Genomic DNA, 17,127 nt, shown 5'->3' on the forward strand with positions numbered 1-17,127 from the left:
CTCCTTGACACTGCACAGTTTTCTGACTGAAAATATATATTCACACATAAATACATTCTAAGTCCAGTCTGTGTTTTAGCACAATTTCAAAATGCAATGTAATTTCTTCTTTTTGCATAGATAAGAAACCATACAGCAGTGTCATCTGGAGGTTTCAGAGGAAAGAGATGCAGGGATCTGTCAAACCTTGCTGATACCAGCAACCCCAACCCAGGTAAGTAATCTTGGTTTTTCTCTCTGAGTCAGCATATTTATTTGTTATTTTTGGATATTATTTACCTGGAGATACAGCACCAATTTTGGTTTATAAAATATAAAAGAGAGTCTTTCACTGCAGTTTTCAAAAATTTATACATAAATGATGGCAGTAGAAGTTAAATAATGGGGATGTTTATAAAATAGAAATGAATGTTACACAATTGCTTTTCTTTTATGATTCAGTGAGCTACATATTAGCTGCCTTCCTCAAGAATTTTTTTTCCTGTTCTTTATAAAATACTTAATACAGTTCTAATGCTGTTGTCTCCTGATAGGAGCCTTCATGTAGTAGCTTCCTTTCTCTATTGACATCAGGAGTTGATTGGGGTTACTAACACATCACCCTCAAAGAACTATGTGCCATTGCAGGTCCTGCCTTCAGAAAGGCCCATACACTTTTCCAACTTGGACACATGAACACTCATGCAGATTACCTGGTGGCCCCAGGAAAAGAAGAGCTTGCCCATTTCTTGGCAGAACAGGAAGTAGAGGAAAGAGAAGACAAATGATCAGTTGGAATTCTCCTTTTCCCTGTTTTAAACACTTCAGGACCTCTGAATTAACGGAACCGCATTCCATAGTCAATCCTCTTCAGAAACTCCCTCTCAATCATCCCTGCCTTAAGGATGTCACAGCCTCTTTTAATCCAATCAAATCAAGAATCAAAAAGCTATCACAGTGCCAGTGTCATACAATCATAACAGAATTATAACTTGTTCTTTAAAACTTCATAATGAATGGCATCTATTCTGACATATTGAGAACTAGCAAGTTTTGTAGATTATAACTTCAAAACGTTTGTCAAACTAAAATTCTATGAATAGTATAGTATAGAAAATCTTAGAATGAAAATCAGGTCTTCCAATTTCCTTAGTTCTTTATTCCAGATATAACTTCCCTAAGTTATTTCAGGGAGGACATCTCCTCTACCCATAATAAAATGATGGTGAGTTCAACCATGAGCCTGAAATGTAAGATAGTAACAGTTCATGTAAAATAGCCACAGCCACATAGCAGCTTTTGTAGTAAAAGACATCATTTTCCACATCTATCCATTTTCCAAATGCATGAGAATGTCTATTACATATTTCAAGTCATTGAGTACTTCATATAAAAATGAAATGTAAGTAGCTTAAATGGCCTCTTCTCCTGTTGGTAATACCAAGGCTTTCTGTTATTTTATACTCCAAGTATTATGAATTAGTTAATGTTTTGAGACAAGGTTCATAACCCCAATGTGGTTATTTGAAAGAAAATGCCCCCCAAAGGGAGGTATGGCCTAGCTGAAGTAGGTGTGGCCTTGTGGGGGTAAGCTTTGAGGTCTGCAATACTTAATCCACACAGTGTTTTAATTCATATCCTGATGCTTGTGGATCAAGATGTAGAACTCTCAGCTTTTTCTTCAGCTTCTTGTCTATTTGCATGCCTCCATGTCCCACCATGATGATAATGGACTAAACCTCTGAAACTGTAAGCCACCCAAGAAAAGGTTTTCCTTTATAAACGTTTCCATCGCCATGGAGTCTCTTCATAGCAACATAAACTCTAGCTAAGACACCCAGGTTGACAGAAAACTCTTGGCAGAGATTGGAGGCCTGTTCTATCATATTGACATGAAAAATACATTTAACCCTCATTTTTATTTCATTGGCACTAGCAAGTGGCTTCACTCTCTTCTGTCTAAGTCAGATGAGTTTCCATTTCCCTCTAATCATACTTTCTTTTGATATTCATTTTTTATTTTGGCAAAAATTTTATCTTGGCAAAAATAATATGAAACTGGCTCTCTTGATCCCCATCAATCTGAAATCAATATAACACACAACCACGATACTGCACCACTCTTACCAGCAATTGCTGTTTGCTGTGGTCTGAACATTTCCTGTAAATTCTCATGTGCTGAAATAATTTTTTCACAGTGTTGGGTTTTATAAACACAAACTGTTACAAGATAGGCTCCACAGTTAGTCACTTTTGGTCTCATCTGATAAAAAAAAGTGTGCCTTAGTACTGATCCATTGCATGTTCAGATAGTTCCCTTCCAGTTTTTTCTTCCATGTTGTGATATAGCTAAGTTGTCTGTCAGAACCACAAGGCAAAGGAATATCTTTGTTTCATAAAGTCCCACTGTCAAGTTTCTATCCTGTCATTGCTAATTAAAAAAGAAAAGAACCTAATATGTTGCCCCTTTCCTCCCTTTCTGACTTCTGCCACTGCCATTGTACCATGTCTAAGAATCTGATTACTCTAGGTACGCAGTGCAATCACATACTCTTTCTTGCAACTCAATTATTTCGTGTGGTGTCATGTCTAGAGTAGCCACCCTGTATGCTATACAATCCTCTTGGATTTAAATCTTAATGACATTCAGATTTGCTTATATACTGTAGTGCTTTTACACTTTGATGATCCAGTCACTATTTGCTTTGTTGCCATGATTTAAGTATTGTGACTAGTACTGTCATGAATAAAAATATGTCTTTCATGTGCTCATTTTAATTATTTTGTTTCAGTATAGACACTGGTCCCTGAAATGACACACCATATTGTGTTTCAGATTGGCTGTAAAATATCACACCCAGCCAACCATGTAGCAGGCTTCTGATTACAAGACTTCCTTGTTATAATTTAAGGGTTTTTTTTGGAATGTTTGTGTCCATGTGGGCATGTGTGTGTGGGCGTGTGTGTGTGTGTGTGTGTGTGTGTGTGTGTGTGTGTGTGTGTGTGATAACTACCCATGTATGGAGGTTAGAAGACAACTTGTGGAAGAATTCAGTTCTCTCCTTCTGTTATGTGGGAACCAAGGATCAGACACACTTCCTGAGCCTTGGCATCAAAAGGATTTATACACTGGACCATCTCAACAACCTGTCTGATAGATACGTTTTTGTAATTGACATCTTAATGTGTGCAGGGAATATCACATTACCTTTTATATTATCTATTTATCCTCTTACTGTGAATAATTTTCTCCACAAAAGCAACTGAAGGAAGAAAAGGTTGGCTGTGGTTTAGAGTTTGAAAGTACAATCTGTCACCATAGGTAATGATATGCCAGGAGTTTAAAGCAGCTGGCCACTTTGTCTCATGCTTAAGAAGATAACAATGAATTCCTGTGCTCAGCTTGTTTCCAGGACTTAGGCTTGCTGTGTGGTGCTCCCCAGTTTTAGGCTAGGCATTCTACCTCAGAGATTTGTCTCCAACATAAGTCTAGATTCTGTAAAGTTGACTATTAAAGCCAACTATCACAGGCTCCATTTTCATCACACACTGAGAACTAAATTCCCTGATTCTCTTTTACAGTAAGGTGAACATCATATGGGCCACAACATTAGGCTTCTTTTTCTTTTTTTCTATTTTTTTAATTTTTTCCTTTAATTTCATTTGACCTTCCAACCAGAGTTCTCCCTCCCAGGCCATCCTGCCCATACCCTGTCACCTCCTCACCCAGCCCATGCCCAGTCCACTCCTTCTCACAGGTAAGGTCTTCCATGAGGAAACAACACAGTCTAGCACAATAGGTTGGGGCAGGGCCAAGCCCCTCTCCCATGCATTAAGGTTAAGCCTGGCAACCCACCATAATTGTTATTATTTGCTTTATTTTTTTAGGTGATAACTAAAATCTACATGTGTGTAAGTAGAATACAAACTTAACAGTAGGGCCATTTTTGTGACCAGGCAAGACTTTAAGTTGAGGGAGTGGGAAACCAACCCAGTCACATAACATTTAACCTACAGTCTCTCCTTCCTATGGGATGTGTTGGGGTAAGAGAGGCCTGGAGATTGAGAGAATGGCCCACTAATGACTGGTCTAGCCTAAAACCCTTGCCAGTTGAGTGAGCCCACTGCTGACATTGACTGGAGCACCAAGACCTGTAATAGACTGGATGACTGAGAGACTTAGCATAGAACTAAACAGTACTGGAGGTAAAACAATGTTAAGGGAATGATGCCTAACAATGTTCAGCTATATATACAGCTATATACATAGTTGTCATCTGGGAGGCTTCATCCAGCAACGGATGCAGACTCACAGCCAAATATTAGGCAGAGTTTGGGGAACCCTGCTGAAGATAGGGGGCAAGGATTGCAAGAGCCAGAGGTTCTAAGCACCAAAAGAAAACATACAGAATCAACTAACCTGGGCTCACAGAGACTGAACTGACAACCATCGAGCTTGTATGGGACTTACCTAGACACTCTGCATATATGTTAGAGTTGTGTAGCATGGTTATCTTGTCGGATTGAGAACAAGAGCTGTTGATGAATAATGATAATATAGCTCAACATTACTATCTCATCCCATGTAACACGATAGTCTCCATAGATGTGAACATATATTTAATTAAAGGCCTTTCAATCTCCATTCTCTTTCCATCTATTCATGAGAATTCAATTTGGAGGATGATTTAATTTTAACCCCTAGTCAAGATGGATATTCAATAAAGTAGATTAAAATCTCAGCAACTTTTTTTTTAGGTTTGAATGTTGACTGAATCACACAATCAGCAATAGCTGACTTATGAAATCATTGTCCCTATACTAGTCAATCACATCCTATTTACCATAGATACATTGATACAGTGATACATAATAAATTCTCCCAACAAAAATATCCCAGAGCCAGACAATTTTATATAAGAATTCTATCAGATGTTCAAATAATAGGTAATGTCACTGCTCATCAAATTATTTCACAAAACAGAAACAGAAGGGATATTAACAGTTGTTTTGTAATGCCACAGTTTCATGATAACCAAACAATATAAAGACACACAAAGAAAGAGAATAACAGAATAATAGCCCATTTGAAATATATGCAAAAATTCTCAGTAAAGTTCTTATAAACTGAATGTGTCAAAACAAATATTCACCATTGTCAAGTAGGCATCATCCCTGAGGTGCAGGGATGGTTCAATACAAGTAAACTGATAAATGCAATCCATTATATAAACAAACTGAAATATATAATCGAACAATCACATCACTAGGTAAGGAAAAACCTTTGACAGAATCCAACACTGCTTCTTGATAAAAGTGTTAGACAGATTAGGCATACAAAGGACAAAACTCAACATAATAAAGGCAGTTTACATTCAGTTTTCTCTTCAAACCAATAATGGTTCCCTCTTTTATGTTCTCTCTCTCTCTCTCTCTCTCTCTCTCTCTCTCTCTCTCTCTCTCTCTCTCTTCTGTCTTCTATCTAGAGACCTACAAGATTGCCACCAAATAACAATTTGAGCAACCGTGGAAAGTCTACCATAAATGCCCTTCCCAGATAGTGAGTTCAACAACTAACTTATCTACCATCATGAAGCCCTCATCTAGTACCTGTTGGAAACAGAAACAAACACCCACAACTAAACACTGCGTCGAACTAGAATGCAGACGCAGAGGGAGAGGACAAGACCAGGATGCAGAAATACATAGAGACAGCTTACCTGAACTGGAGGAGCTAACAAGCCCCCAGACTGATACCTAGGAATCCAGCATGGGACTTACTCAGGCCCCCTGAATATAGGTCTCAGCCAGAAGGACTGAGCAGTCTAAGGGACCTCAGACAGTGGAACCAGAATGTATTCCTGGTGCACAAAAGGACCTTGCGGGTGCATCCCCCATGGAAGTATACTGCCTTAACCTACAGACAGGAGAGAAGTCCTAGTCCCTACTTCAAATGACTTGACAGATTTACATGACCCCACCTGGATGGCATTGCCCTACATGTGGAATTGGGGTGGGAGATGGGAGGGGAAGGAGATCAGGGTGCATGTGAGGGGGCAGAGAGGTAAGAGGGAGCAAGGGAGGGAGGGAGAGGGAACTGGGATACACATGTAAAAATAAAAAAAAATAAAGGCAGTTTGCAGCCAAAATCAACTTAAATGGAGAGAATAAAAGCAATTACACTAAAATCAGGAACAAGATACAATTGTCCACTCTTCCTGTATCTATTGAATATAGTAACTGAAGTCTTAGCTAGAGCAATAAGATAGACAAGTAAAGGAAATCAAAGGGATATAAATTGGAAAAGAAGTAAAAGTACATTTATTTGCAGATGCTATTATAGCATATATAAGTGACCCTAAAAATTCCACTGGGAAATTTCTACAGCTGATAAACTTGGTCAACAAAGTAGATGGACATAACATTTAATCACAAAAATCAGTAGCCAACCCAGGTACAAATGATAAACAGACTAAAAGAAATGAGGGAAAGTACATTTTTCACAATATTCTCAAAAATATATAATGTCTTTGGATAACCTTTTACAAGAAAGTGAAAAATTAATGTGATTAGAAATTTCAAGAAATTGAAGAAGATATAAACATATCATGTGATGGGAAGACTTTCTATTCATATAGATAAGTAGGATTAATATAGCAAAAAAGGAAATCCTACCAAAATCAATCTATAGATTCAATACAATAGCCATTGATGTTCAAATAATACAAATAACACAGTCCTGAATAATAAAATAACTGCAGAACCATTCCCAATCTGTTCCAGGTCTTAAGTTATATTACGAAACTGTAGAAATAAAAATAGCATGCTATTGGCAAAACAAAAGACATGCTGATAAATGGAGTCTAATTGGATATCCACATACACGATTAAAAAAAAAAATCAACACTGGAAAAAAGACAGACTCTACCACAAATGGTGATTATCAAAAAGGTTGACTGCATGCAGAAGAATCCAAATATTTCCATACTTATCAGTCTGCACAAAATTCTAATCCAAAAGGATCAAAACCTCAACATAGAACCAGTTACAGTGAACCTGATAGAAGAAAAATTAGGACATAGCTTTGAATTCATTGGCAAAGGACTTTCTGAAATGAAAACTTTGATTACCTCAAGCACCAATATCAACAGTAATAAATGGGACCTCATGGCACTGAAAAGTTTCTACATGAAAAAGGACTATGTCATTCAGATAAAGTAACAGTTTAAAGAATGGAACATAAAAGAGACTTTTATCAATGACACATCTGATAGAGGGCTAATATACAAAACATTATCCAAGTTTGTGCTGGACTAGTGCAATAGTGCCATAGATTTTGTGGCATAACAAACCAATAGCTTATTTGACTGCAGCCCTGTGCCACAAAATAGCACCCATTCCTGACACTGCTTGGGTGACCAAATACCAAATACCTCTACAAAATATTTTCCAAAGGAAAACTTGAAAATTATAAGAAGTGAAAAGGCACTTTAAGATTACCATGGTTACCACAACTCGATAAAGAAAATGTGGTGTTTATACACAATTGAGTGCTATAAATATATACAAAGTAATAAAACCCTGAAATTTGAAGGAAAGTAGTTGGTAATTTAAATACTCAAATTAAGCAAAATGAACCAGTCATAGAATGAAGTTCGTGAAATGAAATGTTATTTCACAGATTCTTATATGGAAATTGAAATATATATATATATATATATGTATATATATATATATATACATATATATATATATATATACATATATATATATAGTGACCTGAAAATGTAAGCACGCTGTTAAGGGAAAAAAAGAGGATTGGGGAACAAAGGAAGAAGGTAGAGTGATAAAAGGTGAGAAAAGATAGAATGAGTCATCAGAAATGAGAGTGGAATAGTCAAGGCATGTATGAAGATGCACTAATAATCACTGCAGACAATATAAACTAGTATAAAAAATTCAACAATCGAGTATGGCCATGTTTAATTATAACTTTTTATTTTACCATGTACTAAATACATAATATAATCTGTTTATTATGGTATTTTTGTACTGTTATATATGTTTTGATTATTCCATACCATACCCACCCTCCTTTTTCATCCCCCTCTTGCTGGTCCACATCCTTTTTGCATATAGTCCTGTTCCACTTTTGTGTCTTTTTAATCTTTAATCTATATTAAGCATGTAAACAAAATCATAATATTGTCTTTCTCAATCTAACTTGTTTTGGTTAAAATGCCTCCACAGTTCAACCCATTTTCTTTCAAAAGATACAGTTTATTGCATAATTCTACCTTGTATACATACCCATGTTATCTGTATGCATTCATTTATTAATAAATACCTATGTTGATGAGACAACTTGGCTATGATGAATAGTAAAACAATACATGGGTCCATGTGTATGCCTATCACATAGCATATTCTTTTTGTTTAAGTTTTGCTGTTCATCTCCACCTAGCCAAGAACTCAAAGTAATCTGCCTCAGTCTCTGGAGAGCTGAGATTAGTCACTTTCAAACATATCTAATAACTTTTACTTAAATTAGTGTGGGGTTATAAGTAACAAAAATTTTTAAGTTGAAATAACTTAGCTGCAGACAGGTGGGCAGAGATGATGTATATATGCCTGAAAGTCCTTTTCTGTTTTTAACAAACAAATTTTTCCAATTTTAATACTCTGTCACTATTTTTCTTTTTTGTGACACAGTCATCTCATAATAAATTGGAGCATTTCTCAATGATTCTAGTGGGAACATTGCTCTCTGTATCTCGGCTCTCTGTCTTTCTTTCTCTCCCTTTCTCTTCCTCTCTTTCCATGTGGGGGGCACACACATACATGTAAATTAATTGGCATGATCTCTCAAAGCCACTGAGGTAGTATATTTCAGAAGTCCTATTAAGTGTATCCCAGCAACACACAATGCAGCTTCTCTACAGGGATCAGAGAGTCTTCAAAGTCCAGTCATGCAGAGATGAAGATCCACCTAGGAATGAGGAAGCAGATGCTGTCCAGCTGAGCCATATGGAGAAGGACTTCATTGCCTTCTTCTTTAAAACTCAACATATGTACTTTCCCTATCATACAGCTTTGCAGGTCAAAGACAACATTTATATAGCAATACTCTGGCAGAAATCTTGAGTCCTTCATTATATCTTAAATAAATCTTAATTTCTTTTTTGAGGAAATGTGTTCCTATACACAGTTTATAAGAATAACTATTTATTGTAATTAGGATATTGTACTGTAAAATCAATACTCAGTGTTATTGAGGTATTCTGGCACAGTGATGTTTTTGACTTCACAACATTTAACACACATAATTGATTCATTTTTTATCAAATCCCTACAGTATTATTAGATAAAAATGTATATATCACAGGGCTGGCTGCTTTTCTCAAATACTCACCCACAACAAACATTTTTCTTTTTTACAAACATCCTGTCAAATTCTACATACAATAATTCTATGACAGGGTCCACGAGGAATAGTTTACCTATTAAAAGAATTTGAAGAAGACATGCTAAAGCATTTGCAAGTCTCATGATGAAGTGCAGTAGTTAGTGTTTTGCACTGCCTAATATTGAAATATTTTGGCAAATCAATTGTGGAGTCTGCAAATGTCCTTCTTCATTCATACTGGATAATCCTTGTATAAAATCTCTCAACTAGGCAAGAAAATTCTTGCAATGCCATATTTGATGGACTTTCCTATTGGTTCTGGTAATTTCTGGGAACTAAGCAGAGTCTAAGGTTATTTCTCCAAGACACAAAGCCTGAGTACAATTTCTCTGCCAGCACCTTTGCAGCTAGTGGTCTGGGAACTCGTAATTCCATCAGGGAGCTCCCCACCTCTGCAGGCCTGCACACTGATGACTTTGAATTTGCCCCTTTGTTCTGGACATCAGAGATTGTTGACTATCTAATAGAGATTGGCAGTGTTGGTGCACCCCTTTAATCCCAGCTCTTGGGAGGCAGAGGCAGGTGGATCTACAGAGCTAGTGCCAGCAGAGGCTCCTGGCCAGCTTGGTCTACAGAACTAATGCCAGGAGAGGCTCCAAAGCTACACAGAAATCCTGTTCAAAAAAAAAAAAAAAAAAAAAAAAAAAAAAAAAAAAAAAAGAAAAGAAAAGAAAAAAAGAAACAAACAAAACATTAACAACAAAAGAATATCTAATAGATGGTATTATATTGTAGCACATCTATGCTTTTTTCCTGTCCTTCATTGTACAGATTCCATTCAATGTGCTATGAGACATAAGCTCCAGGAATGTGTTATCTGATGTCTTGTGCTCTGAGTGTGCAGCAAAGTCCTTCATCTCTGACTTCATACCCAGAAAAGATCCATGTCCTCCTTTAGTAGGTTGGGGGTTAAGATAAATTTCACTTCCTTATTTCAGTTAAATTGACTTTGGCAACATACGTAGGTAGCATTTATTATTTTACGTGGCAGATATTCATTAGTTATACTTGATTTGCTTTTTGTTTGTAGAGGAACAGAGTTCCTTCTTCCCATGCCTAGTGTCAAACTGTGAATAGCCTTGATGACTCTCACAGTCATGTCTTTTGAATTACTTTTGATTTTCCACATAGATGTTTTCTCTTCTTTCATAGGCACAGGCAGGTTTTATTAATAGATTGATGTCCTTGAAACCCTTCCTATGTGTTTGGAGCAAAACTAAATTTAGGCCTTCATTGTCTTTCTATATCCAATCTCCTATATCTGCCAGACCCTAGTCTTCCTTAACCTCACTCTATGTATTTTTGTATGTATATCTACTTGTGTACTTTAGATGTAGCCTATGCAGCTCTTTCTGCTTGGAAGTCACTCCTCTCACATCTTTGTGGAGCCTTCTTGCTCCCAGGAGATGTGTTTCAGCTTCTTTACTTTCATCACTAAGGTGTTCTAGAATGCCACATCATTACTGCTCCCCACTCTCCAGATCTCTCTCCTGTACTTTCTCACCTTTCTACCATGCATTTGACATCAATTATATAAATAAACACATATGCATATCCTTAGCTATATTTTTATGTTTGTATACCATTCACTGTGCTACATTTTATTAATGTAGAATGTAGATTCCCTGACTCCTATTTCCTGTTTACTAATTTATGATAGGGCACTGAATATTTGTTCTCCACTTTTGAGTTAAGAATATTATATGAACCCACATCAGCCACATGTGTGTGTTGCATAAAATATTTGAGACATAAAGAGGCAGAGATTTCATTTTCGTAATTTGACTTGGTTGATCTCTCTCTTTGTCTCTCTCTGTTTCTCTCTCTCTCTCTCTCTCTCTCTCTCTCTCTCACACACACACACACACACACACACACACACATCTGCATTTGCATCTGCATGTATCCCAAGGTTAGTAGAGGTTTTTTCCTTTTTGTTTAGCATTACAATGCTCATTTGTGAGTAAAACATGACATGTTTACTGTAATAAGGTTGTAGTGGCTCTTACCTCAACCATAAGCTCTTCTTTCCACACTACAGTATAGCTCAGGTCTTCAAGAAGGGCTTTTATGAAAATTATGTCAAACATCTCAAAGAGAGAGATGTTTGAACTCTGTATTGCACATAAGAGCCTTTCAAGAGTGACCTTTGGCTACTTTTATTGGGTAAGTCTGTAAAAAATAGACATACAGTGAATTTATCTTACTTGAGTTTTGGAAGAGCTATTCGCCCATCAGAAACATTGCCTTATTAAGGTCTCATCTTTCTTCCCCTCAACCTCCCACCCAAAAGATACCGCCATAGCAAGAATCATTTAGGGTAGTTACACAAAATTCTTTGGGAAACCAGGAAAATCACTATTCTTTCATTTTTTATACCTAATTAAATTTCCTTAGGATTCAAGGTTTAAGTCAGATCTAAAATGTAAAGATATTATCATCTAAAGTTAAACACGTAGTAAAACAAAGGGAACTCAGGAATATTGTGGTAAAATCTTTAGTATATCAACATTGTGCTATGTGTGTTTTAATAATAAAACATCTTCAGTGTATGTGCTTTGAACTAAACTACAGATAATTACTACTCAACTGTGTTGTTTTGTAAATATTTTTATTCTGTGACTGCAGACAAAATTCTCATAAACTCTGAATAGAAGAGAAAAAATAAATGAACTAAATGAACACTGTGAATTTTATTACTGAATTAAAAGATAACTAGAATTCACACCCCCAGAAAAGCGGAGAAGGGGAAAGAAACAAGATCTCACAAGCATATTGGGAGCATGGAGGAGGGGAGGGGGAGTTAAGAAGAAGAGGAGGGGGAAGAGGTGGGCATGAGGGAGTAGGAAGATTGAGTCAGGGAAAGAATAGAGGAGAGTAAGAAAAGAGATACCATAATAGAGGGAGACATTATTGGTTTTAAGAGAAATCTTGTAGTAGAGAAATGTCCAGAGATCTACAAGGATGACCCCAACTAAGAGGAGAGGCTACCTTAAATGTCCTTCCCCAATAATGAGACTGATGATTACCTTATATACCATCCTATAACCTTCATAGTCACTGCTAGAAGCAGGAGCAGATAACCACAGCTAAACACTGAGCCAAATTCCTGGAATCCACTTGCAGTGAGGGATTAGTGATGAGCAAAGGGGTTGAGACCAGCCTGGAGAAACCCACAGAAACAGCTGACTTGAACAAAGGAGAGCTTGTGGACTCCAGTCCCAATAGCTGGGAAACCAGTACCAAACCAGATTTCCTGAATGTGGCAAATCTATGGGGCCTCTGGTAATGGATCAGTATTTACTCCTAGTATATGAATGGATTTGGGGTGCTCATCCAACATAAAGGGATACTCCCTCAGTCTAGAAAATGGTGGAGGGCCTAGGCCCTGCCCCAAATGATGTGACACACTTTGAAGACTCCCCATGGAAGGCCTCACAGAAAGGGTATGTGATGGGAGTTGGTGGAGGGAACAGGAGAGGACAGGAGGGTGCAGCAACTGGGATTGACATGTAAAACAAGGTTGTTTCAGTTTCAAAAAATTATCAAAAAAATAATAGTATACAGCAGGTCCAACCCCATATCTTGGACTCAGAGTTTTAAAAAATTGTCTTTAGAATTAATAATTGTTTTTTTTTTCTCTCTATCCTGAGCATAAATGACAACAGTGTATCTTGAGTCTTTTCTCTGCATAGGTCTCATGAGCTGCTCAGGGGAACAAAGCTCAAGAGTGTCCACAGGTTCTTCTAGTTTCCTCCATTTCTAGATGTGTAGCAAAATACATCACACAATGAAAAATTCTATGTTTGCCTGTGAGGCCTGATTTGGTGGTTGAGCAGAATGGTCTAGAAGAAAACAAAGGAAGAACTCTTCTCTAATATATGAAGATTAAGAATAACTAATCTGCATTGCAGGATCTTGTACAGCTAGGAAAGTGTTGGGAAATCCTTGAAGTAGAGAGTAGAACAACCCAATGATAAATTCCTAAATTCTGATAATTCTTTGAATAACGCCACTGTAATTTGGGACCAAATCTGACATTCCATACCCAGCATAGACTTAAATTTCCAGGGGGCTTACCCTAAAATGTCCTACAATATAGTTTGCTTACCAGAGTGTAATCTACTCAGCTTTTCTAATATCACAGATAATGTGAAGGGAAAAAATTAAGGAAATAATTTCAGTAATTCTTATTAGTGCAATATATCATAATTTTTTTCAATTTTTGCATTTGTTACTATATTCAAGTGTCTCCTAGTCACTATCTTGTATGGGAAAAAATTTAAAACTTTCGAATTTGGATAAAATTTTTGTTTCCAATTCTTATAAGTTGAATAGAAATCCCATAAATTTGATATAAAAATGAGGGATTCATGCAGAATAAGACAAAAGTGTCATCCTAGGCAGAGAGAACTTCAAGTTCTTAACTCTATGACTAAAATTTCCTGGCACATATTTGTTTAATGAAACAAATATCTTGGATTTGTTCTATCCCTCACTCTTTTCAGACCTACTCTGAGATTCCTAAGAATTAAAGCCATATCCATATGGCTCTCTGGAGTCTTGGCCTATTCTAATATTCCATCTTCAGCTGTGGCCTGGTCTACTGGGCCAGTGCAGTCAAATTGTTCTGAAGTCACTCTGGAGATTCCATTCTAGATATCACCTAGGGCTCCTTAAGACGTCTATGTTGAGTATTCACTTGTGCCTCCTCTCATGAGAGTGCTCACTTATGCCTTCTTCTGCTGAGAATACAGTCCCTTTAGTATGGATTTTAGATGTTATTTTTGAGGTTGCAATACCTTTATCTAATTATGATCTTTATTGCATGCATTATTTCTGTTTTAGCTTTGTGCTTGAGATTCTTTCAGTTTATGCCAAAGCAGCTCATTAATTCTATGTGGGAAGACAGTGTTCAGTTTTATGAATCTTCATTTCATGAAGGCTTGGAACATCTTTGCAGAAGTAGTGACTGAGCAGGAGGCATTGGTTATGTAGTCTGGTGGAAAGAACCTTATTTGAGGGCTAACACGTGGAGAGTTAAGTTCCTGCTTTTATTATGTTTCTAACCCTACAAGGCCATGCAAGGAAGTCTTAGAATGCTCCCATTTCCCAGATGGTAAGATGTATGAGAGGTGATAAATTTTAGGATTAGTGTTCTATATGTAATTGTCAAATGAGTAGCTATTTCTCAAAACAGCTTAAACATAGGACAAGCTTTTTATTTATTTAGAAACCCCATGAAAGGACAAAGCAGTCTCTAAAAGGTTAACTATTTTAGAGAAAATGATACATCAGTTACACAAAGTTTGGAAGATCAAGAGGGCTTGTACTGTTCTGTGGGTTTCCTACTCTTACATTACCATAATGGCTGCTTTTATCCACATTGAGAAAAGTGTGAAGAAGCATCTTGCTCACTCTACTGCATTTTGCTTTCATGGCATCTACAAAGATCCAGCATTGTTAAAAGTTTGCTTTTCTTCCTCTTTTAATTTCAACACATTGTTTTGTACCGGTTTTTCTAGGTACTCTCTAAGGGATTCTTTTCCAGCTGTTCTAGCACTTTAAGCAGGTTGTGGGGGTGGTTATTTTCTGTCAGAAACAGAAAGACTCATCCAAGTATAAGCCAACAAGAGTTTGAACTAACCTTAGACACAGTCTTACAATGTGAAATTTAAAGACCAAAAAAAGTAATGTTAATGATGGTCTGACATGGAAAGCTAACCCATATCTGTTCCTTGGAATTTGCTAGCTTCCTCCCACCAGGTCCTGAGATGACAAGAATTCACACTGCCCCTCCTTTCCTGTGAGTCAACAGGTGATGAATAGGGTCCCTGGGAAACAAAGATAGCTGCAACTCCGGTGTGCCCAGAGAAAATTAATTAGCACACCTGAGGCCCTAAGGTCTGTTGATCCTAATAGCAGACCATCCAGCCTCCAAGGGTCAGTACTCAATGGACGGATGGTCCCACCCCCTGCCTAAGCTTGTGGGTTAGCCTTTAAAAACACCTGGGCCCAGGGGAGGAGGCTTCTCTCTAGCCTGCGTGCTGGAGGAGCCCGTTTGTGCAAAACTTTCCTGTTCATTAAAGCCTCTGCGTTTTGTAGCAACTGGACTGGACATTGAGTTCTTGGGGTATTGACCGAACCTGGAAGACTTCTCATTCTGAGGGTCTTACAAAATAACTGAAAACAATTTCTATTTTCCCATTTCCCCACAAGGCTACATGCCTCTTTCATTGTACCTGTAGGTAAATGGATGAAACTGGAAAAAAAAAATCTGAATAAAGTAATCCAGATGCAGAAACACAAACACAGTATGTACACACTCATAAGTAGATATTAGGAGTAAAGTATAAGGTAGCCAGTTTATAATCCACAGCTCCATTGAGAGTAGATAATAAGGAGGGTCCAGAGAGAGATGCATGGACTTTCCTGGGAAGGGGAAAGAGAAAAGATCTCCTGGGTAAGCTGGTGTTGGTGGTGGGGAGATGGGCAATGGGAACTTAAAAGAACCTATTGGGCTGGGTAGGTATGGGAAGCAATTTGGGGCAGGATGGAGACAGAGAATAACAAAAGAGAGGTCTTGAGGGGGGGCATATTTCCGGGTTAGGGAGAAACCTGGTGACAGGGAAATAACCTAGTAATCCCTAAGATGACTTCACCTAAGACTCCAAGCAATGATGGAGAGGGTATCTGAACTGGCCATCTACTGTAATGTGATGGGAGATGTCATTCTGTATATATGTTTCTCATACTGGTTAATGAATAAAGCACTGTTGGTCAATAGGAAAGGAAGATAGGGACTAGGAGACAAGGAGGGAAGAGGAAGTAGGAAGGAGTCAAGATGGAGAGTCTGGAGAGAATAGAACCGCCAGCTGCCTCTCGTTTGTAAGACCATGTGGAAATACATAGAAATGGGTTAATACTTAAGACAGAGCTAGCCGATAAGAAACTAGTAACTGGCCAACAGAATTATATCATATACAGAGTCTCTGTGTGTTATTTGGGGCTGGCGCTGCAGCAGAACCAGACCAGGTGGCAGGAGGAAAAACCATACTCCTTACAAATGGCGCCCAACCTGGCTAATAAGAACTTACACATAAAATTTAACAAAAGTTTAAAAAAGGGTTTTAAAAACAAAAGAACAGAGACAAGCAAGGTTTCTTGGTAGCAGCATTTTTCTCGGTTTGATTCTGTTTTTCCAGAGACAAGTAAAATTTCCGCAGCTCCTTTTAAGGGAAGATTCCTGACTCAGCATAAGCGGCAAAATACCGCATGGCTTTAAAAAATGACTGCTAACAATTTATTGGTGTGTATGAGAGATGGCAATGGCAGCGACCACATCTCCAAGCCAGTAGCATGCTTACTGGATGGCAGCTCAGAGCAAGGTGGTGGGCACAGCTTTCAGTGATGGCGGAAAAAGTACCTGCCACCATCTTTGTTAAACCACAGCAGGAACAAATATGATTTTCACTTCAGCAATGTTGTTGTTTACCAGATAAAGACTCGTGGCGACAAAAAGATAAAGATTCACAGTAAAGAACGATTCATATTAAGAAAAACCTCTAAAGGTTTACAGTGTGTTCTAAAATATACATAGACATGAAAAAAATGGTTTTAAAAATACAAAGAGGAACTGGATGTAGTGGCACATGCTTTTAATCCCAGCACTCAAGAGACAG

General features: G+C 37.6%; 1 pseudogene; it reads right to left on the reverse strand.

Moving 5' to 3' along the window:
• Window positions 1-9,737: 9,737 nt before the first annotated feature.
• On the reverse strand, window positions 9,738-16,881 carry LOC127216921 (caspase-4-like; annotated as a pseudogene).
• Window positions 16,882-17,127: the final 246 nt, after the last annotated feature.

This window comes from Phodopus roborovskii, unplaced genomic scaffold (genome assembly GCF_943737965.1).
Source record: "Phodopus roborovskii unplaced genomic scaffold, PHOROB, whole genome shotgun sequence".
NCBI lineage: Eukaryota > Metazoa > Chordata > Mammalia > Rodentia > Cricetidae > Phodopus > Phodopus roborovskii.